The following is a 27,955-nucleotide window of genomic DNA, read 5'->3' on the forward strand; positions in this document are numbered from 1 at the left end:
GCTTCTTAAATTTGTTATTTACATTGTAATACATTGTAGAATGAATGAAATAGAGATAAACTTGTTAAAATACAACACATTATTGTGTATGATGTTACATATTTGATTTAACATATAAATATAGCATACTATAATTATGGTAATACTAGTATATTTCATGCATTACATACCATGTAATTATACATTATATATTATACTTTAAATTATGTTAACATAATTGCTATATTATAATCCCAAGATTATTTAAGGAATCATTGGCTTTACATTATTAATATTCCAAATTGTTCTGTTTTTATTTTTTTATTTTTTTATTTTTATTTTATTATTTTTTTTTTCATTAAACTTTTGTTTTAATGGGTCTCAAAATTCTGTGACAGATTTTTGGTCAAGTTGTTTCCATTAAAAAGTACTGATTTTAAAAACTAATAACTTAAAACTGCCACACAGGCACAAAAAAAAAAAAAAATGGTCCACAAAACATTCTCCTTTCCTTCTGAAGGTTTTACGATGCATTGTTATCATTAACCAGTCTTTTACTATTAAACTTAAATGGCCAATTGACACAAACAGTTCTGAGACCGTTCTTCCACCACTGATTAAGACTGGGGTGGCAGGTATTGGGGATAATATTCATTTAGCCTTCTGAGCTTTCTGGGCAGACTTGGTGACTTTGCCAGCTCCAGCTGCCTTCTTGTCCACTGCTTTGATGACACCCACAGCAACCGTCTGTCTCATGTCACGAACAGCAAAATGGCCCAGAGGAGGATAGTCAGAGAAGCTCTCAACACACATAGGTTTGCCAGGAACCATATCAACAATGGCAGCATCCCCAGATTTCAAGAACTTGGGACCATCTTCCAGCTTCTTTCCAGAACGACGATCTATCTTTTCCTTCAGCTCAGCAAACTTGCAAGCAATGTGAGCTGTGTGACAATCCAGCACAGGTGCATATCCAGCACTGATTTGGCCTGGATGGTTCAGGATAATCACCTGAGCTGTGAAGCCAGCTGCTTCCATTGGCGGGTCATTTTTGCTGTCACCAGCCACGTTGCCACGACGAACATCTTTGACAGATACGTTCTTGACATTGAAGCCCACATTGTCCCCAGGAAGAGCCTCACTCAAAGCTTCATGGTGCATTTCAACAGACTTTACTTCAGTTGTAACATTGACTGGAGCAAAGGTGACCACCATACCAGGCTTAAGAACGCCAGTCTCCACTCGACCCACTGGGACAGTACCAATACCACCAATTTTGTAGACGTCTTGGAGAGGCAGACGCAAGGGTTTATCAGTTGGACGAGTTGGTGGCAGAATGCAATCCAGGGCTTCAAGCAGTGTGGTTCCGCTGGCATTGCCATCTTTACGGGTGACTTTCCATCCCTTGAACCAAGGCATGTTAGCACTTGGCTCCAGCATGTTGTCACCATTCCAACCAGAAATTGGCACAAATGCTACTGTGTCGGGGTTGTATCCAATTTTCTTAATGTAGGTGCTGACTTCCTTAACGATTTCCTCGTATCTCTTCTGGCTGTAGGGTGGTTCAGTGGAATCCATTTTGTTAACACCAACAATTAGTTGTTTTACACCCAGTGTGTAAGCCAGAAGGGCATGCTCACGGGTCTGCCCATTCTTGGAGATACCTGCTTCAAATTCACCAACACCAGCAGCAACAATCAGGACAGCACAGTCAGCCTGAGACGTGCCTCTAATCATGTTTTTGATAAAGTCTCTGTGTTCTGGGGCATCAATGATGGTCACATAATACTTGCTGGTCTCGAATTTCCACAGGGAGATATCAATGGTGATACCACGTTCATGTTCAGCTTTCAGTTTATCCAAGACCCAGGCATACTTGAAGGAGCCTTTTCCCATCTCAGCAGCCTCCTTCTCAAATTTTTCGATAGTTCTTTTGTCGATCCCACCACATTTGTAGATCAGATGGGCAGTAGTGGTAGACTTGCCCGAATCTACGTGTCCAATGACGACGATGTTGATGTGAGTCTTCTCCTTTCCCATTTTGGTTTAGGTTTAGCGGTGGTTTTCACGACACCTGTGTTCTGGCGGCAAACCCGTTGCGAAAAAGCTGTTCTGTTTTTAATACACTCTCATAAAGTTACCCAGGTGAAAATGTTACTTTTAAAGTAATCGTAGTAAAATCTTCAGCAACAGCCAATGTTAAAGCGCTAACACAATTCAAACTAGCTGCTTTTGTTTTCTTTAATAAAATTGTTTTAATGTCCTGTGGTTATTCTTGTGAAAGTATCTACATCAAATTATGGATTAACTGTTGTGAGTAAATTGGCCTTTCATTTCAATGAATCTGGCAATACATTTACCCAAATGAAATATTTCCTCTTAACCTGTGTGTGCATTGATTTCATTGCCAATATGGCCTAGTCAGGCATTTGATAGGTACCCTATAGAACTGACAGATGTTAAAAAAAAAGAAAAGAAAAGAAAAGAAAAGAAAAGAAAGAAAGAACGAAAGCTTGAAGTTCTTATATCTTCTACATTTTGTGAAAATAATCGCCTTTCTCAAATTCAAAATACAAAATCTTAAACTGATGGACCTGAATTCTGCTCGTGTTTTCTATGTAATAAAAACTGTGTCGAACTTTTTTTTTTTTTTTTACTTTAGAACAATTGTGGATCAATTTTACCTATGCATAGAGCCTAAAGCAGTCAGAAGGTTTCAAATACTTTCTGAATATGTTGATACTCAGTTCACACGCAACCGTCCTCGGACAGCATTGGACATAATTGAACATCAGAGCAGAAGAATCATGATCCTAATAGCCAACAGTTGTGTTAAACATGAGTTGTTCTACAAAATGGATGAAAAGAATTCTAAATGAGTCCATATCTGTACACAGTGTTTTTTCAAGCAGCTACATACAACCTCAGACAATAGTTTCACTATTGACTTTTAGATAATTCATATATATTTGCTCCGACTGTCTGATTTCCCATTGATCAAGGTCTTAGGCTTGCTAAGATTCCAGAGATCAGAACATCAAATAAATGGTCTCATCTCCCTCCCCATCTCAACCAGGTAATCCAAATAAATGGTCTCATTTCCCTCCCCATCTCAACCAGGTAATCCATTATTTGAATCCCAGAGATTGTTTTAATTTGCTTCCTCAAACCCAGAGGTTTTCTACTGTGTCATTCTCTTCGTTTTTCTTGTTAAGGGTCTGCTGCTCCCCGGGTAGCTCCTTGGTGAAATTGAGGGCCATCTGTGAAAACCCACTGGACAAGGGGAGGACAACATTGGGGATTGCTCGTCTGGTGTCCTGTGTTGAAACAGCTCAGGAGGTAGGCCAGTGTCTAGTCTGGAGGATAGGACAGCTGGTTGAGATGGACACAGGGACATAGACACAGAATTGATGGCAGAGATTAGATCTTAGTCTCAGTACTTGTTTGGAATTTTTTTCAAGGAAGTCGTGGCTATAGCAAATGAGCCAGGGTACATATTCTCCATGATATAGGCTTGTTGATGATTCTAATCCAAAAGGTTGTGGAGGACTCAGAGTTCTCTCTATGGGCAGAGCAATATAGGCCATCAATGGTAGGTTTTGAAGCCAGATAAATTTGCTTTGATCCAGCGGTAGTTGCTAGAAACTCCTTAATAAGTACGGCTAACGTGAAGAGCATTCTTACTCTAGGTCATTGTATCAGCCTGGTCCAACCAAGAGACAGAAACTTAAAAAAGGACCTTTAATGTATGTTTAATAAAAACCTACCTTCTATTAAATTGTTAGCCTAAGAGAGATGAGATGACAAAGTATGAAGATGTAAAGAGAACTCTAAAGGTGTCGTCTGGCTGAGGAGGGTGCTCATAGAAAACATTGGAGGGGATCCATCCCCAAGGCTGGACCCCGGTGGAGTGCTGTTGCAGTTCAGAGAATGGCAGACATGGGTTGCTGAGGCCAGCCCTAGTCCATCAGAGTCATGGTGCAAGTGGGACATAATCCCATGGGCAAGTGAGCAGAGGATGGCAGGTGTTGCTGCGGCCTCCAAACACGATGTGTGCAGTGTCTACACTGGGAGGACCAGTCACAGGGATCATCAATGCCAAGCTCACTTGTACCAAGAGATTCTGTGCTCAGGGTGTGTGGCTGCAGCAGAGCACCCGCGAGGCCCTCCTCACACACGACACCGATGACCGTGTCATCGGAAAAAAAAAAAAAAAAGCCAAAGAGCATGATGGAACCAGAGAGATGCCCTATCTGCCTGCATGCTCCCTCTGGTGCCTCCCGCTGCAAACACCTGACAACGCTAACCATACTGGGAATCCTCTAATTAAAATCCCAGGATCCTGCTTTGGTCATGGTTCTGCACCTGTTTCACTGCAGACCTGAACCAAGTCACTTCTCTCCGAACACTATCTCACTCATCTATAATCTGAATGAAAGGCTTTATGCGATCTACCAAAGCTTTACTTTGAAAGATTTCTGCTGATTAATCCATATTTAACATATTTTTGTGAAAATTGATACACAACACTGTAAGCAAAACAAAATAGGTTTTATGTGATGACAAGTGTTTATTTAAAAAACTTGAGAAATAGGATATGGGAAAAGTAGAGAAAATAGTAAGCTCAAATTGTACACGCACTTCAGATTTCATGTGAATAAAAGGGGACGATGAAAACATGCTCCGCTCCTGTGTTCTATATTGGGCCATTAGAAGCTCTACGAGAATGTCTTCTTTTACTCATTGATTGTTGATATAGTTGTCATGATGCACATCATACAAATGGAGAAGTGCATGAGTCCACGTGTCTACTTTAATAATAATCACAAACATTCACCTAACCTCCACTCAGATAAAGGTACAGGTGTTGCCAGCACACTAGGAAACGCACCCCCATGCTTCCTTCAATCATACCTCCTTTCACACTTGAGCTTATCACTGTCCTCATTACAAAAATAATTGCACTTATTATCTGTAAAATAATATCCCCTACAGATGCACCTTCAGTAATATTGATTATAGGTGCTGCTTTTAAACATTATAAGAATAAAACATGATCCATTTACTTTCACCTAATATTTGTTTCCTATTATATATTGAAGAGCCATATTTTGTTATATGTAGTTATATTTGTGTCTTTATCATTATGGGGTAAAAACCCATTAATGTTAATTTTGTTTTTCATGGTAATTATGTTCTTCAATTCTCCTAAAACCTAAATGACTGTCTTTTCTACCCTCAATACCTGGGAGAGTTGCGTTAAAATCTACAACCGTGACTTTGAATTTCTCATAGTTGCTTCTGACCTTTCTTGCTTCCAGTATTTGCAACTGTTATTAGATGCAGACAAATTTTAAATTGCTTCTTCTCTGTGTCTTCTAAGTAACCACACCTCAAAAGCTAACAGAAGCTTGTACTGAAACGTCGAGAGCAGACCATACGAAGATAAATTGCACACAATCACCACTTAGGTTAACCAATTTTTACTTATTCCCTTCAGAAGCTAAGAGGCAAGCGTGGAGCAGAGAGAAGAGAGGGAGGAAGGCGGGCAGTGCATTCTCACATTGCGTGTGTATCACTGACGCCCATGCACGCAGACCATGTGGTGCACACGTGCACGTGTCACAGACACCTGGCCTCTCACTGCCGGACTGCCCTTTGCTCCTGGCCAGCCCGCCTACAGGGCCACCGCGGCATTCCATGTAACAGAATCCTCACTGCCACGTCATAAATGTTTGTTAGATGTTCGATGGTCTGCGGATAACTACTCTCAGGAGAGAGCAGGGCATTGATGCCTGGGGCACTTTGGAAGGCTGGACTTACACCTCTTTGGGAATCCAGACACTGGGCACGTGCTTCCCACTCTATCGGCTTGCAGTGGACAGCACAGTCTCACTCAGCATTACACGTCAGTCCTTAGATAAGCGCCTTACAATGTAGGCCATTCTTTATCAATACATTCTCAGCCTTTAAAAAAAATTTATTATTCATGAGACACAGAGAGAAGAGGCAGAGACCCAGACAGAGGGAGAAGCAGACTCTATGCAGGGAACCTGATGTGGGACTCGATCCTAGGACCTGGGGTCACGACCTGAGCCAAAGGCAGATGCTCAGCCACTGAGCCCCCATGTGCCCCCACATTCTCAGTCTTTAAGTATTTCCAAAAACACATGGACAACTTTTAAGGTGTAAAATGTGTTGATCTCTTGGGGGTGGAATAGGCATGTGTGTTTATCAAGAGTGCTATGCTTTTCGGTATTAGAATAAGCTTTTTCAGAAATTTAACCACTTTGGAAAGAAAATATCTATTTGGCTGTGTTGATAGAAATGTGCCTACCAGTTCACTTTTAGAAAAGTTTTGGTTTCAAGCAAAGAATCGCTTTTGGAGGTAAAGCTCTTTTACTACTTTTAGGCACAGCTAAATGCACACTGTCATTTTTATCAAGATGGAGGGTTGAAGGGTCACCTGGCTGGCTCGGTTTGCAGAGTTTGCACTCTTGATCTTGGAGTCATAAGTTTGAGCCCCATATTGGCTGTAGAGATTACTTAAATAAATGAAACCTTTAAAAAAAGATGGAGAATTGAGGACTGTAAACAAAAATTCATTTTTTTTACGTTGTAATCCACTTCCAGATGGCTCATTCTTATATCTTTTTGGGTTCGCTTTTTTTTTAAGATTTTATTTATTTGACAGAGAGAGAGAGAAAGGAGCACAAGCAGGAGGAGCAACAGGCAGAGGGAGAGAGAGAAGCATTCTCCTTGCAGAGCAAGGATCTCAATGTGGGGCTTGATCCCAGGACCCTGAGATCATGACCTGAGCTGAAGGCAGACATTTAATTGACTAAGCCATCCAAGCACTCCATACCTTTCTGGGTTTAAAGTGAATTTTTCCTCTCACATATTACTGTTAAGGGTATCATTAGAGTTCCTATTATTAAATATATTTTATTATCTCACTGGGATCAAAATTAATCTAATTAATCCAACCTTTCCAATAAATCCAAGGGTGTTCTTAACACACACAGTTTCCTCGGCTGAGGCAACACAAATTAAAATATGACACCTGTCAAATTTTTTTAGCATTGATTCTGAGTTTGACATTAATTTCTATTTCTCAAATCTATCTATTTGGCAAGCAGAGGATGCTAGCCTTGTGTTATTTCTTATGGTCATAGGATGTTGAGTAGGGTAAAAGGCTATTTTCTGTATTTCCTAAATTTCTCTTGTTCCATAAACAGATAGAAATACCCATTTGTGAATACTCCCAAAGTCTTCCTGATATTCCTGGGTTATCTGCATGTCTGAACAAGAACTCCTCTTCCCTCCTACTCTTAGAAATTGCTGGATGAAATTTCCAGCACCTAACATCAAATTCTTGTCTCTCTTAACTTTCTTCTTCGGATCCTACATTGAAGTACATTCCTGATTTCTTCACCAGAAATTATACCCACACACGCTTAACCTATCAAACTCTTAACTCTGGGTAAAAAACCTAAGTTTAGAATGATCCTTTTTTTTTTTTTTAAAGATTTTATTTATTGATTCATGAGACACAAAGAGAAAGAGAGCGAGAGAAAGACAGAGACAGAGACAGAGTCACAGGCAGAGGGAGAAGCAGGCTCCATGCAGGGAGCCCGATGCGGGACTCGATCCCAGGACTCCAGGATCACACCCTGGGCCGAAAACAGGTGCTAAACTGCTGAGCCACCCAGGATCCCCAGAATGATCCTTTTTAAAACCATTATTGCAATTTGGTCATTCAGTGTTAGCCCTTGGCTCAATTTTTTTTCCCCTTTAATTTAAAAAGTTGCTGGAGGGGAGATGGGTGAGGGGATGGGATAGGTGGGTGATGGGCATTAAGGAGGGCACATGATGGGAAGAGTACTGGGTGTTAGATGCAACTGATAAATTATTGAACTCTACATATGAGACTAATGATGTACTATAGGTTCGCAAATTGAATTTAAATTAAAAAATAATAAATAATAAATAAGACCACAAAGAGAAAGGAAAAGGAAACCCAAATTCTCAGTGGAAACTGTCCCTTTTCTCTCCATAAACATGACCCACGATCCCTAAGACTGTGGAAGAAAATTATTTCTGATAACACTCTTCTCACTGCTTGCAGGTTGCCAGTACCAAACATTCTGCCTTTTTTTTTTTTTTTGATTCTAGAAAATATTGTTTACGTCTTTCTTTTCTTTCCAGAATTTATCTTAGGAGTGTCTTCTAGCTTTTCACTCTATCCCCCAGGGCGTTTTGTCTCTTTCATATTTCTCAACTCTTCGTCTCTGTGGGGTGCATTCTAGTAGTTTCTTTATTCACTTTATGAATCCTCTCCACAGTTCTATGAAATCAGCTGGTGCACCTAGATAGCAAATTTTATATTCCAATTATTTTTTTTCTTTATTTACAGATGTACTATTCAGTTCTTTTAAAAATATGATAGCTTATCATTGTAGTTTTCTATTTCTTATAGACACACTAGAGATTTATTTATTCAAGCAGCACTAACGTTGTTGTTTCATTATGTCTATCTAAGTATTCAATCATTTTATTTGTTATTTATTTGTGTGAGCTCTTATTCCTGTTTGCTCAGGTGTCTCATTCCCCTGTGTGATGGTGGTTTTACTGCTGTGACCTGCAGACTTAGTAGATTAGTCTCTGTGCTCCTCATCACTGGTGTAGTTGGGCCATCATGAGTTCCACCTTGATTTACAGGCAACTCTGGCCTTAGCTTCCCATCCCAGCTTCTGCACCACACTGGGCAGCATTATTTTTTTTAAAGATTTTATTTATTTATTCATTACACACACACACACACACACACACACACACACACACACACAGAGGCAGAGACACAGGCAGAGGGAGAAGCAGGCTCCATGCGGGGAGCCCGATGAGGGACTCGATCCCAGGACTCCAGGATCACGCCCTGGGCCAAAGGCAGGCACTGAACCACTGATCCACCCAGGTGTCCCAGCATTATTTTTTAAATACAAGCCTGATCACTTCTGAGCCTTCCTACACTCCTCAGTGATCTGCACAGTGTATACGGTAGAGTTAATCAATGGGTTTTATAATCTGAGCCCCTGAGTACCCATTGCAGTCTGTGTTTACCTTTCTCCATCTTGACACTGAGCCACAGCTCTAATAATCTCCCTGAACATGATAAGATATACTCTCATTTACATTTAAAATAATTATCGATAGGTATGCCCTTATTGCCATGTTATTATTTGTTTTCTGGTTGTTTTTGTTTCTTTCGGCTTCTCTTACTCTCTTTCTTTGTGATTGATGTTTCTCTGTAGTGTTATGTTGGTTTTCCTTCACTTTTTGTATGTCTGTTATAGGTTTTGGGTTCATGGTTATCAGGAAGTTTGTATATAACATCCTAAGTACATAGCGGTCTATATCCAGCTGATGGCTATTTAAGTTTAAAAAAAAAAAAAAAAAAAAACAGGGACGCCTGGGTGGCTCAGGGGTTGAGTGTCTGCCTTTGGCCCAGGGCATGATCCTGGAGTCCCAGGATCGAGTTCCGGGTCGGGCTCCCTGCATGGAGCCTGCTTCTCCCTCTGCCTGTGTCTCTGCCTCTCTTTCTCTCTCTCTCTCTCTGTATCTCTCATGAATAAATAAATAAAATCTAAAAAAAAAAAAAGTTAAAAAAATAAATTAATAAAAATTAAAAAACAGTTTTTTTAAAAAATTTTACTTATATATTTTAAAAAGAGAGAGAGGGAGGGAGAGAGAGAGAGAACATGAGCTGAGGGAGGAGCAAATTGGGCAGGAGTGGGAGAGAATCCTCAAGCAGACTCTGTGCTCAGCATGGAGCCTGATGCGGGGCTCAATCCCATGACCCTGAGATCATGACTTCAGCTGAAATTAAGAACCAGATGCTTAACTGAATGAGCCATCCAGGCGTCCTCTTCTTTCTTTCTTTCTTTCTTTCTTTCTTTCTTTCTTTCTTTCTTTCAACTCTTTCACAGTTTATATATACACTGGAAAACATTATGGAAATTCTTCAAACAATTAAAAATAGAAATTACATATGATCCAATAATTCCACTACTGGGAAATCACCCACAGAAAATGAAAAAACTAATTCAAAAACATATATGGACCCTGATGTTTATGGCAGCATTGTTTACAATAGATAAGATATGGGAGCAACCTAAGTATCCATCAATAGATATAGATAGATAGATAGATAGATAGATGATAGATAGATAGATAGATAGATAGATAGATAGATAGATAGATGTAGATATGATATATATATAACATAGCAATAAGAAAGAATGAGATTGTACTACTTGCAACATCATGGATGGATCTAGAGTGTATTATGTTAAGTAAAATAAGTCAGACTAAGTCAAGAACCATATAACGTCACTCATAAGTAGATCTTCAAAGAGCAAACGAATAAACAAACAAAAAGTAGAATCAAACTTATAAATACAGAGAACAAACTGATGATTTCCAGGGGTGAGAGTATAGACAAAAAAGGTGAAGTTGAGTGGGAGGCCCGGGCTTCCAGTTAGCGAGTCAACGAGTCACAGGAATAAAAGGCCCAGCATAGGGAATACAGTCAATGATCTCATAATAGCATTGCCTGGTGACAGATGGGCGCTCCTACCTAAATCACTACAACTGAAGTTCTGTGCTGTACACCTGACAGTAATGTAACACCGTGTGTCAACTGTATGCCGATAAAAATAAAACAATAGGAGCAACAACAATACAAAAGATGTGCTCATGTTATCTCTTGCTTTTGCATGAAATTTCACAACTTCTAGAAGGTAATTTTTTTCTCTTATGTACCTAGAAAGCTCCTGCACATCCTTCAGGATTTATTTTGTAGGACTTGTGTTTACTTGTTCCTATCCTCTCTATAATACCAGTTATATACTCTCTTCTCTGTATTTTCCCACAGACAGACAGACAGACACACACACACACACACACACCCTGATATGTGCAAATATCACTCAATATTACAATAATCATTTTTCCTTGACTGCCTTCCCCAATGGACGGTGAGAGCGAAGGCCATGCCCTTCACCAATATGTGTCCAGCAACCAGCATGGGATCCTAAAACATAGTCACCAGATCAATGTGAAAAGAAAGAACATATTTAGAATATGTATCACAGGAAAGGTAATTTAGGAGCTTATCCTGCCTGTCTTCAAATGTATGAAGAACTTATTTGGAAAAAAAAAAAACAGAGAAGAGATTCCATCACTCTGTAGTAGAATTAGAATTGGTGATAGCAGGGTCAAAGAAATACCTTGACCCTTATATAAGTAAGAACATCCCAAATAATAAGCGTTGCAAGGAGTAGCATGTACCAGCGCCTAAAGCTTTGAGCTCCTCCTTCTAGTGCAAAACCCAAGATGAGTGGGTGACCTTCTGCAGAAAACTGCTCCAAGTGGCCTTTGAGGTCCCTTCCAACTCAAGAGCATGTGACTCTGTACAGGGGAAGCAATAAAAATGTTTTATGTTTAAAAATAAGTGTTTTCATAAGAAAGATGACTTTTTTCTCTTCCCAAAGAGCTTTTTTGTTGTTTTTTCAGAAAGAGAACCTAAATATTACTCTGATATATCAAAAGACATTACATTAAAATCATCTTCCTCTCTGAATGTGATTAGAGAAAATTCTCCCCTGCCCTAGTTTCCCTTGGCTTTAAAATATAATGTCTTCTAAAGGGCAAGACTTTTTGTGACTAATATGCAGACACTGTAAATCTAAAATATCAAATAGAAGTATATGAGAAAGGCTTCTTATTTAAAACATTTCAGGGGTAGAACAAAATGACCATTTTCAGTGAGAAAGTAAAACTTGAGTCGGCACCGTGTTAAGGGAACAGAGCCTGGCAGTTGCAAAGGTGGTATTGGCAGAACAGGGTCTGCCCTTATGTCTAGCTAGAGGAGAATGTACCCCGAAAGGGCAATGGTAGATATGAATGGAAGAGAAAAAAGGATCATAATTAAAGCTCACTAGCTCTGACATGGACATATTTTGCATATGAAAATGTTAATCTTTGAAATGTCAGTTCTGTATCACTTCCATTAGCAATATATATATATATATATATATATATATATATATATATCCCAAGCTATCATTGATTTTATGCATAAATGGATTCAGGACCCAACCTAGGCTCTGGCTTCTGGACTGCATGTTCCTGGATATAGAGTCACACTCCCATGTCCTGTTAGGTTTCCCCCGCCCTGCACAGGTGTCGGTCTATGTCCACCATTACCCCGAAAAGGCCCGGTGCCTCCAGCACTCACTCAGCCACGTTTGATACCAAGCACCACCCTCCATTTGCTGTGTCTAGTATCCCATGGTTCTTCTTTACTGCAGAACAGATGTGCAAAAAGTGGCATTCTCACACCATCTGCTTGAGATCCGTCCATCTCAGGACATGTCCCAAGAATCTTCACATGTTTTAAGACTATTTCCAGTGGGACTAGTAATAACAGAAAGGTGCCTTCGAAATAGAAGGGGAAACACCCCAATGCTGTATTTACAATCAGAAGCTCTCTGCCCAAGAGTTCCCAGTGAGTAGCTTTGTGATCCAAGGATGAGTTAATAAAATTTAAGTAAATGTAGAGAAAAGGGTAAAATGGGACTAAAATGAGAACCAAATTTTTTCTGTATCTTTAGAGCAAGACGGCTCGCCCATCAGGTATCTTCCTCAAAGTGCTCGCTCACATGTTCATTTATCACTAAACTGCTCCGTAGCAGGTGCTCTGTCAGGTAGGGCAGGATGGAGGCAGTCAAGGTCCCCTGACACCCAAGAGCTCCTACAATTGACTTGTCCATGCTCTTCTCATAGGTCCACTTGGCTTAGGGCTCAGGGCCTTGCCTGTTAGCAGGTAGAGAGATACTTTCTGGCATGATGCTTAGGGGAAGAGGCCGTTACACAGCCACCTCTGGGAAGGTTTTGAGGGAAGTGCAGCCCTGCGGACAGTATATACAACCAGAGGAAAACTAGACTCCACATGCTCTTCCTCAGACTCATGGGTCAACATTTCCCTTCCTCTCCAGACCCCTCTGGTGTCCTATGCTCACAAGCAAACTAAGCCAGAAGATCGCACAAAACTCCTTCAACTCCAGACATCTCCTTTCCTGAGTCTCTTAGTTGGCCTGACCACACACAAAATAGATCCCCAGCAACACATGGGGTCTGCCTCTCATTCTTGTTTTCCTGTTAGCTCATTGTCCCATTCTTTTAGCTTATCAATGCTAGTACCCATCAGGTAAAGAATTCATTTTGACCTACAGATTCTTGCTCACCCTTTTCAGATACTATTAACTCTTGTCCCCACTCATGTCTCAGCTTGACACTTCAAGTCCCCTTCCCTGGATGACATGACTCCTCCTCACTCCCACCCCACCCCCCACACATGATTGCCTAGATGCAATGTGATGCTCACTTAGCCATTGGCTCACATACTGCAGATTTGGGCAAGGAGTACTCACCCCTGCTCACCCCGGACTGGGGGAACCTGTTGGCCCTGGCAACTCCTGCCATCATTAAGAAGGTAAAATCAGATATTCTGATGTGCCTGGTTGCTGGCACTCACTCTGAGGCAATGGAGAGCACAGAACTCCCGTTCCTCTCCTTTGGCAAGGCATCAATGCATCCTGTAAAGTGCAAATATGCAGATGGTGCTCCATGTCAACACTCCTGATCCCCCACCAGAATACCCTATTTCTCCTGCAGAACAGGTGTGTAAACCATGTGGACAGAGGGTCCTCTCTTTGGTGACATTCCTATTAAGAACAATGGTGAAGTAGACCATGTCATGTTAAGGTGATTTAGAGGCCCAGTAGATAGGGGTTATGGAGGTTTTCTGATACCTTTGAGGGGTTTGTTAAAACTCTTCTTGAAGGACAAGAATCACACTGGTCACCGTTCAGCTTCTCTGTGCCTGAAAGGCGCCTGAGTTAAGTTCTTTGGGTGAGTGAATGGACTAATAAGGGGTTGACGGCCAATATCCAGTCCCAAGGAAAGACATCTTATTAGATAACTCCATCTTGCCTTGCCCTAAGTATTGGACCTCCATTTCTGCCATAATTTCCTGGCATTGGATTTCAAATGCATCTTTTCATGCACGTCTTCCTTTTGGCAGCCCTGGATGCTCTTAACCCTGCATCTTCTTGTGCACGAAGACTGGAGACGAGAAGTCTACGTGTCTCCCAGAGAGACACCCACCCACTCCCTGATCTTACTGCAGAAATTTTCGGTTCTGTTTCATGGGGAAAGTTACAATCCAGAGGAATATGTGGGAAATCTTCTGTAGGAGAAGACAGTAAGCCTCTTCATGACAATTCTGGGATATCTCCATGCTTTGACTTAGGGAGAGGTTGGCAGGGACTGGGAGAGGTGTTAGCCCACTTTCCTATTCTTTCAGTGGCTCTGATCCATAAGAAAGTGTGTTCTCTAAAATTTCTGAAAGCAGGAAGCAATCACTGTTTCTGACCCAGACTCTGCCTTCTGCCCTCCTACATCATCTCATTCTTTCTAGATCCCAGACCTGTGGGCTCCATGCTATGACCCCAGGACTCATCTAGAGAAGGCCAGGCTCACCTACCCCCTTGTGCTGATTCTCAGGCTCTCCCCTTGACGCCTCTCCCAAATGCGTGTGGACATTCATCGTCACACTATACCTTGTGGCCAATTTAAGAGATGCTCTAACTGTTGGCCTTGGTGTCTTAGGACTTTAACTGAGAAATCTTCACCAGTCATCACTGCTTAGAGGAGTGGGAGATTTTAAACCAAGAACCCAAACAACTACATACAAAGCTCACCTGTGAGCACGCCCCGCTCCATCAGCATTCTGGCTTACATACGGTCATTCAGCAATGCGTGCTCACTGAGGTTCTCCAAAGGGATGCTCAGGTCCCATGTCTAGTCAGAGACAGAGTCGGATCCCTCTTAATATCTATTAAAAAACCTTCATATTCTTGCCCGAATGATGTAGTGCGTTGTCCTCATTATGAGAACAGGTTGGTGCTCAGGAATAGAGCTTGCAAGCTGGCTCTACTCTCTAGCTGTGTGTCTGGGAAGATCAGTTAGCCCTATTAGACTTCTCTTTGACATCTGTAACATGGGCATAATAATAATATCTGCACTCACAGGAATGCTGTCAGGCTTCTGGGCATAAATAGATGGCTGCTCTGAACACAGTGTCTGGCTCGTAAGGTTTCCTGCACTTTCTTTATTCTGATTTTCTAAGTCACTCATTAACACGAGCATCTTTCCCAAACATTATTTTTATGTCATTAATTAGACCATTTTCAGATGATGAAAATTTCTGACCTTACCCCCAAATATGGGGAGGGGAAACATCTTACTTTGGATTTTCAGTCCTTTACATATGTTGGGTGATCTTCATGCCATTGAGAATTCTTTCTGTACACAGAAATCTAATCAGAGCTTTCTGTTTATTTTAAACAATTAGTATTTCAGCTATTAAAGGTATAAAAAACCTGGATCTTTATTAATCTTTTTTTAAAATTTATTTATTTATGATAGAGAGAGAGAGAGAGAGAGAGAGAGAGAGAGAGAGGCAGACACAGGCAGAGGGAGAAGCAGGCTCCATGCACCGGGAGCCCGATGTGGGATTCGATCCCGGGTCTCCAGGATCGCACCCTGGGCCAAAGGCAGGTGCCAAACCACTGCGCCACCCAGGGATCCCTTTATTAATCTTTTAATTCAACTTATAAAATGTTCTATTTATAAATCTTGCGCATTTTAGCAATCACTTTAAATCAGCATTTGAATAATATTTGACCTCATTTATAAACTTTGTTAAATAGTAGCTTTTAAAAGTCATTTATACATAACAATATATGTAATTTCCATTTTAAGTGTTTTAATTTTATAGCCAAGAACAATTTATTCTCAGGAGCTTAAATAAACTTTCTTAATATAACACATGTATTGCTTTATACTTAAATATATTTTATGTTCAAAGTTTTCTTAGATAATCCAATAATGTGGACAGTTTAATGATTATTTAACTTAAAACTCATAGGTAAAAGTTAATTACTGAGTACATATTTAAAAATTATATCTACAAGCACTATTATCATAGCCTGGATTGTTTTAAACATCCCAACATCACAAATATATAAAATGTCAATATGAACTGATCCTTTTTGAATTGAAAAGATCTTAACTAGTTTTGACCTTTCAACCTCTTCTGTTCCTAATTATAAATGGCTCCATTGATAAAAAGGAGTATCCATTTAAAGAAAACAGCTCCAATCTAATTAATTGACTTTACTTAATACCAAAGAATTAGACGATTTTATGTAACTTTGATGGGATATTCTGAATTTTAACCCTATTGCTGCATCAGTGACATAGGAGGGACGCTCAGCCCCAGATTCAAGTCCGCTACCCACAGAGGATGCCACTGCTATCATATTATGATTGGTTGCATTTCATATTTCTTTGGCTCCAAAGAAGTAAAACGTCTGTCATCTTAGGTCTGAAGACTTCTGGACATGTGGGAACTTCTCATTCTTCTAGATTCTCAGGTATCTCACTGAATTTTGGATATCCCTTGGTTCTGTTCTCTTGTAGTCTCCACACATGAAATTATTTGATAACACCTTGACTGTGATGCAGTTGAGTCAAGACAAAAAGATTTATAGCTAGGAATAAAAAGATTTTGCGTCGTAAACTGATTCCATCCCCTAACGTTGAAATCAGCTTCACTCTTGTCCCAATTCTTCGATGTATGATAAACAGGAATTCATGCATTTTATTTCTAGGGTCTCTTATTTTTATTTGCCTATGGTTATAGGTGAAGTTATTAATTCAATCAAATCAAATCCAAATTTATTGTTTGAAGAGAAAATGGCTCTAGCACATGATCATTGAATCTGTGTTTCAAAATCTGCATGTGCATGTATGAATTCTACAGTATAACCAAAATGCACAGGCTATTTTCATAGAAGCTGGCTAATCACAGTGAGGATTTGAGCAGAATGTCCTTGCTCATACTGACTGTTTAGATCAGTTCCCAAGCACTAGACCTCCCGTCCTCACCAAGGGAGCTATTAAAATATACATTTTTTTTCCTGGCGCTCACACTCTTTGGTTATTCATCTCCCTACACATCTCTTTAATTAGGTTTGATGTAGACTTAGAGATCTTAATATTTTTTTGGCTTCCCAGAAGGTGCACAGACAGATTAGGCAATTAATTCAGGCAATACCAATGACAAGCAGACATGCTGAATAGAAGAAATATTGAGAGTCAAGGAAGCCCAAACGTAGCATGCTGCGGAAGAGCTTCTTGGGGCATGGAGAGCTAATGTAACTTGCAAAAGGCCGTCTAGTGTTGTAGTCAATAAATTTTGCTTTCTGTATCCTAAAAATACTTTTTAATAACTAAATACTCCTGGATTTATGTTTTTGTTGATTTTGTTAATATAGCATTTCTTATCGAAAAAACATCATTCATTTAAAAGCTTACAAAGAATGTTGTGTTTGGCATTTTATAAATGCCCATAATAAAAATAAAATTATCAAGTATATATTTTAAATATGATAAATGGAACTATCATAATATATGACAACCGACACTTATCATCATCCCTTTAAAATTGATTTGAACAAGTTATTTTTTCCAGGCAATAATTTTAATTACTTTGCTTTCATTCTTAAAGTAACTTTCTAATTTCATTTCCACCATAAAATCATATTTAATGTAATGTATTTGAGACTTGAAAGTTTTTTATTACTTCATGTTATTATCCATTTATCTGAAAAAATGCTTATAATTAAAATTTTCAATTTTTAAAGACAATAAAGTTTTAAATAATTGAACAAATCCTCTAGGTTGAGTTGCATTTTTTAATCACTATTTGCTCACAATTGAACAAAACAATATAAATGTATGCAAGATTTGATAAAATCTAGTTAAATAAATAAAAGTAAACTACATTGGATATATATTCTTCAGTGAAAGAAATGAAGGTATTTCAGGTCAGGTAGTTCATACTATTTGAAAAACTTGTTCACATGAATAAATGAATGGGAACATAGGAAATTTTTAAATAGAAATAATATTGAACTCTTCTTTAAAAATATCATGTTGGGACGCCTGGGGGCTCAGTGGTTGAGTGTCTGCCTTTGGCTCAGGCTGTGATCTTGGAGTCCTGGGATCGAGTCCCACATCGAGCTCCCTGCATGGAGCCTGCCTCTCCCTCTGCCTGTGTCTCTGCCTCTCTCTGTGTGTCTCTCATGAATAATTAAATAAAATCTTTTTTAAAACCATGTTATTAAATATCAAATTTATTTTAACCATGAGGTGTCAACTTAGTAAAATCTCATTTAATTCAGGATGCCTGGGTGACTCAGCAGTTGAGTGTCTGCCTTCAACTAAGGGTGTGATCCTAGGGTCCAGGATCGACCCCTGCATCAGACTTCTTGCAGGGAGCCTGCTCCTCCCTCTGCCTATGTCTCTGCCTCTCTCTCTGTTTCAGTGTGTCTCATGAATAAATAAATAAATTCTTTAAAAATAACTCATTTAATTTAGCTCTAAATTTATACCAGTCATTTCTTACAAAAGTGAAAAAAAATTCAATTCAAAAGAGGGAAAACAGAGTTTTCAGATGTTGATTCCAGAATAAATAAACATCCACATGCAAAAAACAAACAAACAAAACCCCAAAATCCTCTAATCAAAAGACCCAGAGCTGCATAGAGAACCACTTCCAGTGTTGGGATAGGGAAGATGCAAGATGATCCTAGAGTATCTTACGGTTCTCAGGCTTCAGTTCATGGGGAGGCTATTTTGGTAGGTGTTCTGGAAATTTAGCTTGTATCTGTTGATAATAAAGGAGTAATAACGTGTCATTCCCAAGGTTACTATGGGAGGGAAACTAGGATTTGGGGCCTTGGAAAGTTGAGGAACTTTGAGCTTTGATAATTTGGGGTTTAAAATTCCCCTAGTTCTTTTCTTTCTCTTTTCCTGCAGTTGGTGGAGTGTAAGGAGAGTGGAAATTCTGAGAGGAAAAGTAAACCTCTTCAGGCCAGTTTGATACAGTACCACTAAAATATGTGGCCTTGTTACTGGAGAAAAAAGTTGGGATTCACCAGGTTGGAAAAATAAAATCAAACATTTCTTACTTTATGAACATTTATATTTATTACAGCAATTGGTTTTCGGCAATGAAAACAACCCACTCAAAGAATAGGGAGTGATCCAAAGTTCTTAAGGCTTTGATTCTTGCTTCATCCTTTGTTTATTTTCTTGTCAGAATGGTGCCACTGGCAGATGGACATGCATTGGAAAATACCTCAGCAATACTTCCTTAAATCTCCCCATCAGTGTTGGTCCAATGTCACGCTCTAATTTTTTGTGCCACTGCAGGTAATACCGTGAAGCATTCTTGCTAAATTTTGCTTTTACTATGGGTATGTCTTTAGTTAGTAGTAAAGCCTATCAAAAACTTATAATTTGCAGTTCATTTTATAGTTTCCAGGAGTGATAAGGAAATCTTTGTTTCTAAAGAAATTCAAATTCATAGAATAATGCACGATCATATTTGTAAACTTCCTAGCAGTATACAATTTGCTGCTGTGTCTGGTGTCAGTGGAAAGGTCTGGGCAAAGGCAATTAATTTAACTGTCTATTCTGATTTGGTTTTTATGAAAAGCATTTATCTCAAGGGTAAATTTCTGTCTGTGATAGCCACAGCCTCTTTGTCATGCTTTAGCTTTCTTTTTTAAGCATGAACTATTGACACAGCAACACAGGCTTACCTCAAGAAGCAAGAAAACTCTCAAATACACAACCTAACCTTGTACATAAATGAGCTAGAGGAAGAAAAACACATCTAAAACCAGCGGAAGAAAGGAAATAATAGATTAGAGCGGATATAAATGATATAGAAAGTAAAATAATAATAGTAATAATAATAATAATAAATAATAATAATAATAATAATAATAATAATAATGATAAAACAGATCAATGAAACCAAGACCTGGTTCTTTGAAAAAAATCAATAAATTTGATAAACCTGTAGCCAGACTTATCAAGAAAAAAAAAAAAGAAAGGCTTTAAATAAATAAAGTCACTAATCAAAGAGGAGAAATAATCAACACCACAGAAATACAATTATAAGAGAATATTATGAAAATCTATATGCCAGGCACCTAGGTGGCTCAGTGGTTGAGCATCTGCCTTTGGCTCAGGTCATGATCCCAGGGTCCTGGGATCGAGTCCCACATCAGGCTCCTCGCAGGCAGCCTGCTTCTCCCTCTGCCTGTGTCTCTGCCTCTCTCTCTCTCTCTGTGTGTCTCTCATGAATAAATAAATAAAAATCTCTAAAAAAAATAAAAAAGCAAACTCTATGCAAACACATTAGACTCCCTAGAAGAAATGGAGAAATCCCTAAATATTTAAACTAGAAATATATAAACTACCAAAATGAAACAGAAAGAGAAAGTTTTAACAGACTGATAACCAGCAAAGAAATTAAATCAGTAATCAAAAACTTCCCAAAAAGCAAAATCCAAGACTAGAGGGCTTCACAGTCCAAATCTACCAAACATTTAAAGAAGAGTTACCACCTCTTCTTCTCAAACTATTCCAAAACACAGAAAAGAAAGGAAAAATTCCAAATTCATTCTATGAGGCCAGCATAACCCTGATGCCAGAACAAGATAAAGATACCACTAAAAAAAAAGAACTACAGGCCAATATCCCTGATGACCATAGATGCAAAAATTCTCAACAAAATTCAAATAAACCAAATTCAACAATACATTAAAAAAGTCATTCACCGTAATCAAGTGAGATTTATTCTTAGGTTGCAAGAGTGGTCCCATATTTGCAAATCAATTAACATGATACATCACTTCAATTAGAGAAAGTTTAAGAACCATAGGATCATTTCAATAAATGCAGAGAAAGCATATGACAAAGTACAACATCCATTCATGATAAAAACCCTTAACAATGTCAATTTAGCAGGAACATACCTCAACATAATGAGTCATGTATGGAAAGCTTACAGTTAACGTCATACTCAATGGTGAAAAACTGAGAGCTTTTTCCCTAAGGTCAGGAGCAAGATGAGGATGTCCACTCTCACCACTGTTATTCAACATAGTACTGGAAGTCCTTGTCACACCAATCAGACAAAGCAAAGAAATAAAATGTATCCAAATAGGTAAGGAAGAAGTAAAATTTTCATATTTGCGGATGACATGATACTATATAGAGAAATCCTCAAAGACTCCACCAAAATACTGCTGAACTGATAAATGAATTCAGTAAAGTCGCAGGATACACAATCAACATAGAGAAATATTTTGCATTTCTATACACCAATAATGAAGCAGCAGAGAGAGAAATTAAGAAAGCAATCCCATTAAAATTGCATCAAAAATAATTAAATACCAAGGAATGAACCGAACCAAAGAGGTGAAAGGCCTGTAGTCTATCAATCACTGAGGAAAGAAATTAAAGACAACACAAAAAAATGGAAAGATATTCCATGTTCATGAATTGGAAGAACAAATATTATTAAAACGTCTATACGACCCAAACTACGGATTTATATTTATTTAATTTAAATTCAATTTGCCAACATACAGTATAACACTCAGTGCTCATCCTGTAATTCCAGAAATACTGACAGCATTTTTCACAGAACTAGGATAAACAATCCTAAACTTTTGACAAAAGACCCTGAATATCCAAAGCAAGCTTGAAAAAGATAAGCAAAGCTGCAGGCATCATCGTTCTGAACTTCAAGTTATGTTGCAAAGCTGTAGTGATCAAAACAGTGTGGTACTGACACAAAAATAGACACAAAGATCAAGGAAACAGAATTGAAAACTCAGCAATAAATCCACAAATATAAGGTAAATTAATCTTTGACGAAGTAGGAAGGAATATCCTAAGGGAAATAGTCCCCTTAACAAATGTTGAGAAAACTGGACAGCAACATACAAAGGAAAGAAACAGGACTACTTTTTTATACCATGCACAAAATAAACTCAGAATGGATTAAAGACCTAAATATGATACCTAAAACCATAAAAAATCCTAGAAGAGAGCAAAGGCAGCAATTTCTCTGACATTGGTCACAGCAATTTTTCTCTAGATGTGTCTCCTGAGGCAAGGGAAACAAAACCAAAAATAAACCACTGGGACTACCTCAAAATAAAAAGCATCTGCACAGCAAAGGAAATAATCAACATAACTGAAAGGCAACCTACAGAATGGGAGAAGGTATTTGAAAATGACATATCTGGGTTAGCATCCAAAATTTATAAAGAATTTATCCTGCTCAACACCCCAAAAACAAATACTCTAATTAAAAATGGACAGAAGGCATGAACAGACAATTCTCTAAAGAAGACATCCAGATGGCCAACAGACACATGAAAAGATGCTCAGTGTCACTCACCATTAGGGAACTGCATACCAAAACCAGAATGAGACATCACCTCACACCTGTCAGAATGGCTGAAATCAACACGAGAAATGAGATATGTTGATGAAGATGTAGAGAAAAGGGAATCCTGGTGCACTGCTGGTGGGAATGTAAACGGGGCCGTCGCCCTGGAAAACAGTATGGAGGGTCCTCAAAGAGTTAAAAGTAGAACCATGCAACAATCTGGCAATCCCACTACTGGGTACTTAAGCAAATAATACAAAAGCACTAATTCAGAGGACTACACATATCCCCATGTTTATAGCGGCATCACTTACAGTGGCCAAACTATGGGAATAGCCCAAGGGCCCATGGCTAGATGAATGGATAAAGAAGAAGCGCGCACGCGCGCGCACACACACACACACACACACACACAGACACACAATGGAATATTATTAGTCCAAAAAGAGTGAAATCCTACCATTTGCAACAACAACAACATGGATGGAGCTGAAGGGTATAATACTAAGTGAAATAAGTTAGTCAGAGAAAGATAATTACCATATGATTTCACTCATATGTGAAATTTAAGGAGCAAAACAAATGAGCATAGGGGAAAAGAGAGAAGGACAAAGCAAAAAACGGACTCCTCGCTATAGAGAACAAACTGATGGTTACAAGAGAGGAGATAGGTAGCGGACGGGTGAAATAGGTGATGAAAATCAAGGGAGGGCACTTGTGCTGAGCCCTGGGTGGTGTATGGAAGTGTTGAATCACTGTATTATACACCGGAGACTAATATTACACTGTATGTTAGCGAAATGGAATAGAAAGAAAAACTGAAGAAAAAAAAAAGAAAGAAAGAAAAGGAAGCATCTGTAGGGTCTGGAGAACCAGTAAGGTTAGTGAAGATCTCAGACCTCAACCAACAAATGTTTTCACGCATCGTACTCCTGGTGCTAGGACTCTGAGACAGGGCGGCTCTGTCTTGCTCCCGGGTCTTAGAGAAAAGTGAAGGAAGGGACAGGTCCCTGATAATGGCCACATGGTCAGTGCCTGTCCAGAACTTTCAAGAACAGAAAAAGAAGAGTTTGTGGATCCAGAAACAAACTGTTTCGTAGATAATCAATAATGTCCGTCTCTGGAGAGAGCTCCTGGAACATGAGTCCTGCCCCACTAGCGTGCACCCCTGCATGATCACCTGCCCTTAAGTGCATGCGGGCCTGACTCGAACCGTGAAGTCCTCTTAAAAGGAGATCCAGAGGGGTGCCTGGGTGGCTCCGTGGTGGAGCATCTGCCTTCAGCATGGGGTGTGATCCTGGGTCCCGCAATCAAGTCCCACATCGGGGTCCCTGCAGGGAGCCTGCTTCTCCCTCTGCCTGGGTCTCTGCTTCTCTCTCTGTGTGTGTCTCTCATGAATAAATAAATAAAATCTTAAAAAAAAAAAAGAGTATTCAGAGTTCACTGTCTTAGTCCACCCAGGCTCCTCTAAACAAGAACCACAGGCTGAGTGGCTCATAAATAACAGGAATATATTCCTTACGCTTGCGGAGGCTGGATGTCCTTGACCAGGGAGCCAGCATGGTGGGTAGAGCCTCTTCTGGGTCACAGACAGCCTCTTCTCACTGTGTCCTGACGCGAGGTAGGGCTGAGGGAGCTCTGTGAAGTCTTTTTTTTTTTTTTAAATATCGTATTTATTTATTTATTTATTCATGAGAGATACACACAGAGAGGCAGAGACACAGGCAGAGGGAGAGGCAGGCTCCATGCAGGACTCGATCCTGGGACCCGGGGGTCACGCCCTGAGCCGAAGGCAGACGCTCAACCACTGAACCCTCCAGGTGCCCTGTGAGGTCTCTCTTACAATGGCCCCAACCCCAATCATGAGGCTCCACTGTCACGTCCCAATCACCACCCCGCATCCCCCATGCCCTAACGCTGCCACTTTGAGAGTCAGGTTTCAGCTTAGGAGTTTGAGAAGGACTCTTGAGACCACAGCAGTCAAAGATGGGTGACATCAGAAAATGGGACTCCATGGGGGGTTCCATGGAGCACGGACCCGAGAAGCACAGTTTAATTAATTACCTTTTCCGGGGGAGAGAATCTTTGGCAATTTGTCAGAAAAAGATAACACGTAGCAATTATTTATTTTTTTGATCAATCTTTCCCATAAGTGGGAAAGTTTTCTTAAAAGGGAAAGAAAGAGAGAAAGAGAGAAAGAGAGAGAGAGAGAGGAAAGAAGAAAGAAAGAAAGAAAGAAAGAAAGAAAGAAAGAAAGAAAGAAGAAAAAAAGAAAAAAGAAAGAAAAGAAGAAAGAAAGAAGAAATATAAATAAATAAATAATAAATAAATAAATAAATAAATAAAAAGGAAAAAAGAAAAAGAAAGAAAGAAGAAAGGAAGAAAGAAGAAAGAAAGAAAGAAAGAAAGAAACAGAAAATAAAATGAAAAGGAGACGGACGACATCGCCATTGCTAAAAGGCTAATTAATTTCCTGGGAAGAACATTAAGGAGGAGAGAAAAGAAGCTGTGACACACACACACACAACGCAGGTGACCCTCGGCGGGCTCGCCGTAGCCAACGTGCCGGAGCCGGCACCGTCCACCCCCGGGTACAGCGACGTGGAGAGGGACACGGACGTGCTAAGCGAAATGACGCGTCTTTCAGGCCAACGAGACAGCGTGGTCACGAGGCTTCCCACTTTTTGCCGCAGGTGCCCGGCAGGTGCGCCCTCTGGGTCTGGGTCGTGCCCAGGGCTCCGCAAGCTGCTCCTGCAGCTTGGAACCTCCCTGTTGACGTCGTGCCCACGAGAGAGGCCCCTGCAGGGCAGCGTTAGGTTAGGAAGACGGGAAGGGGGCGCGAGCGAGACTCGCAAGGCCGCGAGCAGGAAAGGCCCGTCAAGACGGAGCGGACGCGGCTCGGCCGCCCCGAGAGCGCACCCTGGAGTCCGGGGGCAGCGCGGAGTCGCCAACGCCAGAGGCAGCTGCACCGCACACGTCCCGGGGCCTCTCCCGCCAGGCTGAAGGCAGATGTCCTCGGAGGGCGGTGGCTCGAGACGCAGCCTGAGGACACCGTCTGGCCCCCTCCACGCCTGGGCCTGGCCCGGTGACCGACGCAGCTGGCCCGGCGAGGCCGCCCACAGGGCTGTCCTCCCTCCGCACACCGTTCCCGCGCGGACGCTCAGGCGGACGGGAGATGCCAGGGGCAAGGCGACCCTCTGACTCTGACCGTGAGTGGGCCTCCCCGCGAGGGTCCGTGGAGAAGCGGCCCTAACGCTGAGCTTGGGGCGCACAGCAGTCCCTCCTCTTCGCCAGGGACGTGGGGCTTGGTCACGGAGTGTCTGGACAAGGTCTACGTTCCTGCGTGTCCAGACCTCCTCGCGGGAAGCCTGTTTCGTCCTGACCTGTCACCGCCACGGAGAGAGAGGCCTGGGGGGTCTGAGGTCGGGCCCCAGACCAGGCCCGCCTGCGGCCCGAGGAATCCAGGCCCTGCTTCCCTCTCTCTGCTGAAACGTCAGCGTGGAGGGTTGAGCTCACTTCAAGTACAGAAAATCTCCGTCCTGACATGCGATCGCCACAGCTTGACCTGATTGACGGAACGGTTAGATCAGATCAGTGTTGACTCCGTTTCAGAGAAAGTCTGACTTTGTTTCTCCGTTCATGCAAGCACGTGTGTCCCCATGAGGAACCATCTCACACCACCATGAGGAGAAATAAATTAATCCCACGAGCCCACACGCCACTCTGAAAAAGGCACAATTTTAATGTTCTCGGCTTAATACTTGTATCATAATCCTGACGGTTCCTATGAATCGGGATGGGACGTGCTGGCAACCAACGACTGTTCATGAGTATAAGTGTTCGCCTCATAAATAGGATTTAAATCGTGGATAATGGGATCCCTGGGTGGCGCAGCGGTTTGGTGCCTGCCTTTGGCCCAGGGTGCGATCCCGGAGACCCGGGATCAAATCCCACGTCGGGCTCCCGGTGCATGGAGCCTGCTTCTCCCTCTGCCTGTGTCTCTGCCTCTCTCTCTCTCTCTCTCTGTGACTATCATAAATAAAAAATAATAATAATAATAATAAAATAAAATAAATAAATCGTGGATAAAAGCAATAGGCCGCCTCGTCTCTGGAAATTGCAACCGCTTTGTATGGAGAGATTCTTTCGCGTAGTTCCCAGCAAAAGCCCAAATCAGTTGCATGAAATGTATCCAAATTTTGAAAATGCCCTACCTCTACATCAGATGCGTTCCTATCTAAGCCTCCGCGCTACGTGATCTTATCTGTAATGCTTCACTGGCGCCCACGGTCTGCGCATGGTGGCCTCTATGAATACGGCTTCCCCGCAAGCGATGAGTCTTCTAACCTCTCCACTTGACTGAAGACATGCCGAGTGACTGTCCATCCAGGGTATCACAGCGGCACATTGCCCACGCAGAGGGAAGTCTTTCATTTTAAATCAAAGAGGTTGAGTGAGACCTCATCAACTTTCACATGCTCTTCAGGTCCTCAACCAAAACTGTATCTGGGTCCAGGATGGAACCCCCATGTTGGAATGTGCTGACGTGTATATTCAGGCTGCCAGACTGATGAAAATTTTTTCTTTTTTTTTAAATTTTTTTTTATTTTTATGAAAATGTTTTCTTAGTGAATTCACCTTTTCTTTCTTCCAACAATTGTTTTGAGCAGGGATGTAGCTCTGAGGGACACTTGAATGAGCGTTCTGTTAACTAGAAGCACACAATCATCACCTTCAGCACATCCATAATTCTTCAATCATCCAAATCCTGACATTAAAATTATTAGTACAAGGAGGTCTGAGAGTTTGAGTAAAAATATAAATAAGAGTGACATTTGCAGGCAATCATCAACTTGGCTGTGAAACCTCCCTTGAACCAGCCCTAATTACTGTGAAAGCAAGGATATCCCACACGACTGTAGAATGAATACAAGGCCCGGGACACCCGAAAACCAGCATGGTCACAGCGAGGGTGGAGATTCCAGAAACAGATTTCCTTACTGTGATCCCAGGATCCCGGGCTCTCTGGAAATCTTTGACTACCTCAAGGGATAGCTGGGTGTTGGGTTGAGCACAGCGGATCTAGTCACTGGGGAAACTGGAAGTGAAAGCCCCTGCTTATGACTTGAGTCTCCAGTTGCCTCCACTTCCCCGTACTCCACAGTTTGTGAAATTACCTATGGACCTTGAGGTTGTTGTATGCATTGTAAAATACAGTCATGGGTGTCTTTCCTCCATGGGTCACTTGGGTTTAGATACCAGCGTCCTAATTTGGAACGTGGGAGGATCGTGAGTGTTGAATGCCACCATCAGAAGGCTGGGAGGGGAAGTCTGAGGCGTGCCGGGCAGGCTCTGCTTTACTACCCTGGAGAATAGTAGAAAGCGTGTGAAATGAAGGCCCCGATGAACCAAGAGCTCCTCAGAATGTGACTGTTTCATTAAGTAAGGTATTATCAATTTTTAAAATTTGAATTCAATTTTCCAACATATAGTACAACACCCAGTGCTCATCACATCACATGCCCT

The 27,955-nt window shown here is 40.9% G+C and overlaps 1 long non-coding RNA gene across 1 annotated transcript; it reads left to right on the forward strand.

The window, feature by feature from the left end:
* Positions 1-10,604: 10,604 nt before the first annotated feature.
* LOC112661327 (uncharacterized) lies at positions 10,605-27,870 on the forward strand. Its single transcript, XR_004806865.2, has 3 exons — positions 10,605-10,778; positions 19,274-19,386; positions 27,685-27,870. It is a non-coding gene; the product is annotated as an uncharacterized LOC112661327 (long non-coding RNA).
* The last annotated feature ends 85 nt before the right edge of the window (positions 27,871-27,955 follow it).

The sequence above is a fragment of the Canis lupus genome, chromosome 18 (assembly GCF_003254725.2).
Source record: "Canis lupus dingo isolate Sandy chromosome 18, ASM325472v2, whole genome shotgun sequence".
Taxonomy (NCBI): domain Eukaryota; kingdom Metazoa; phylum Chordata; class Mammalia; order Carnivora; family Canidae; genus Canis; species Canis lupus.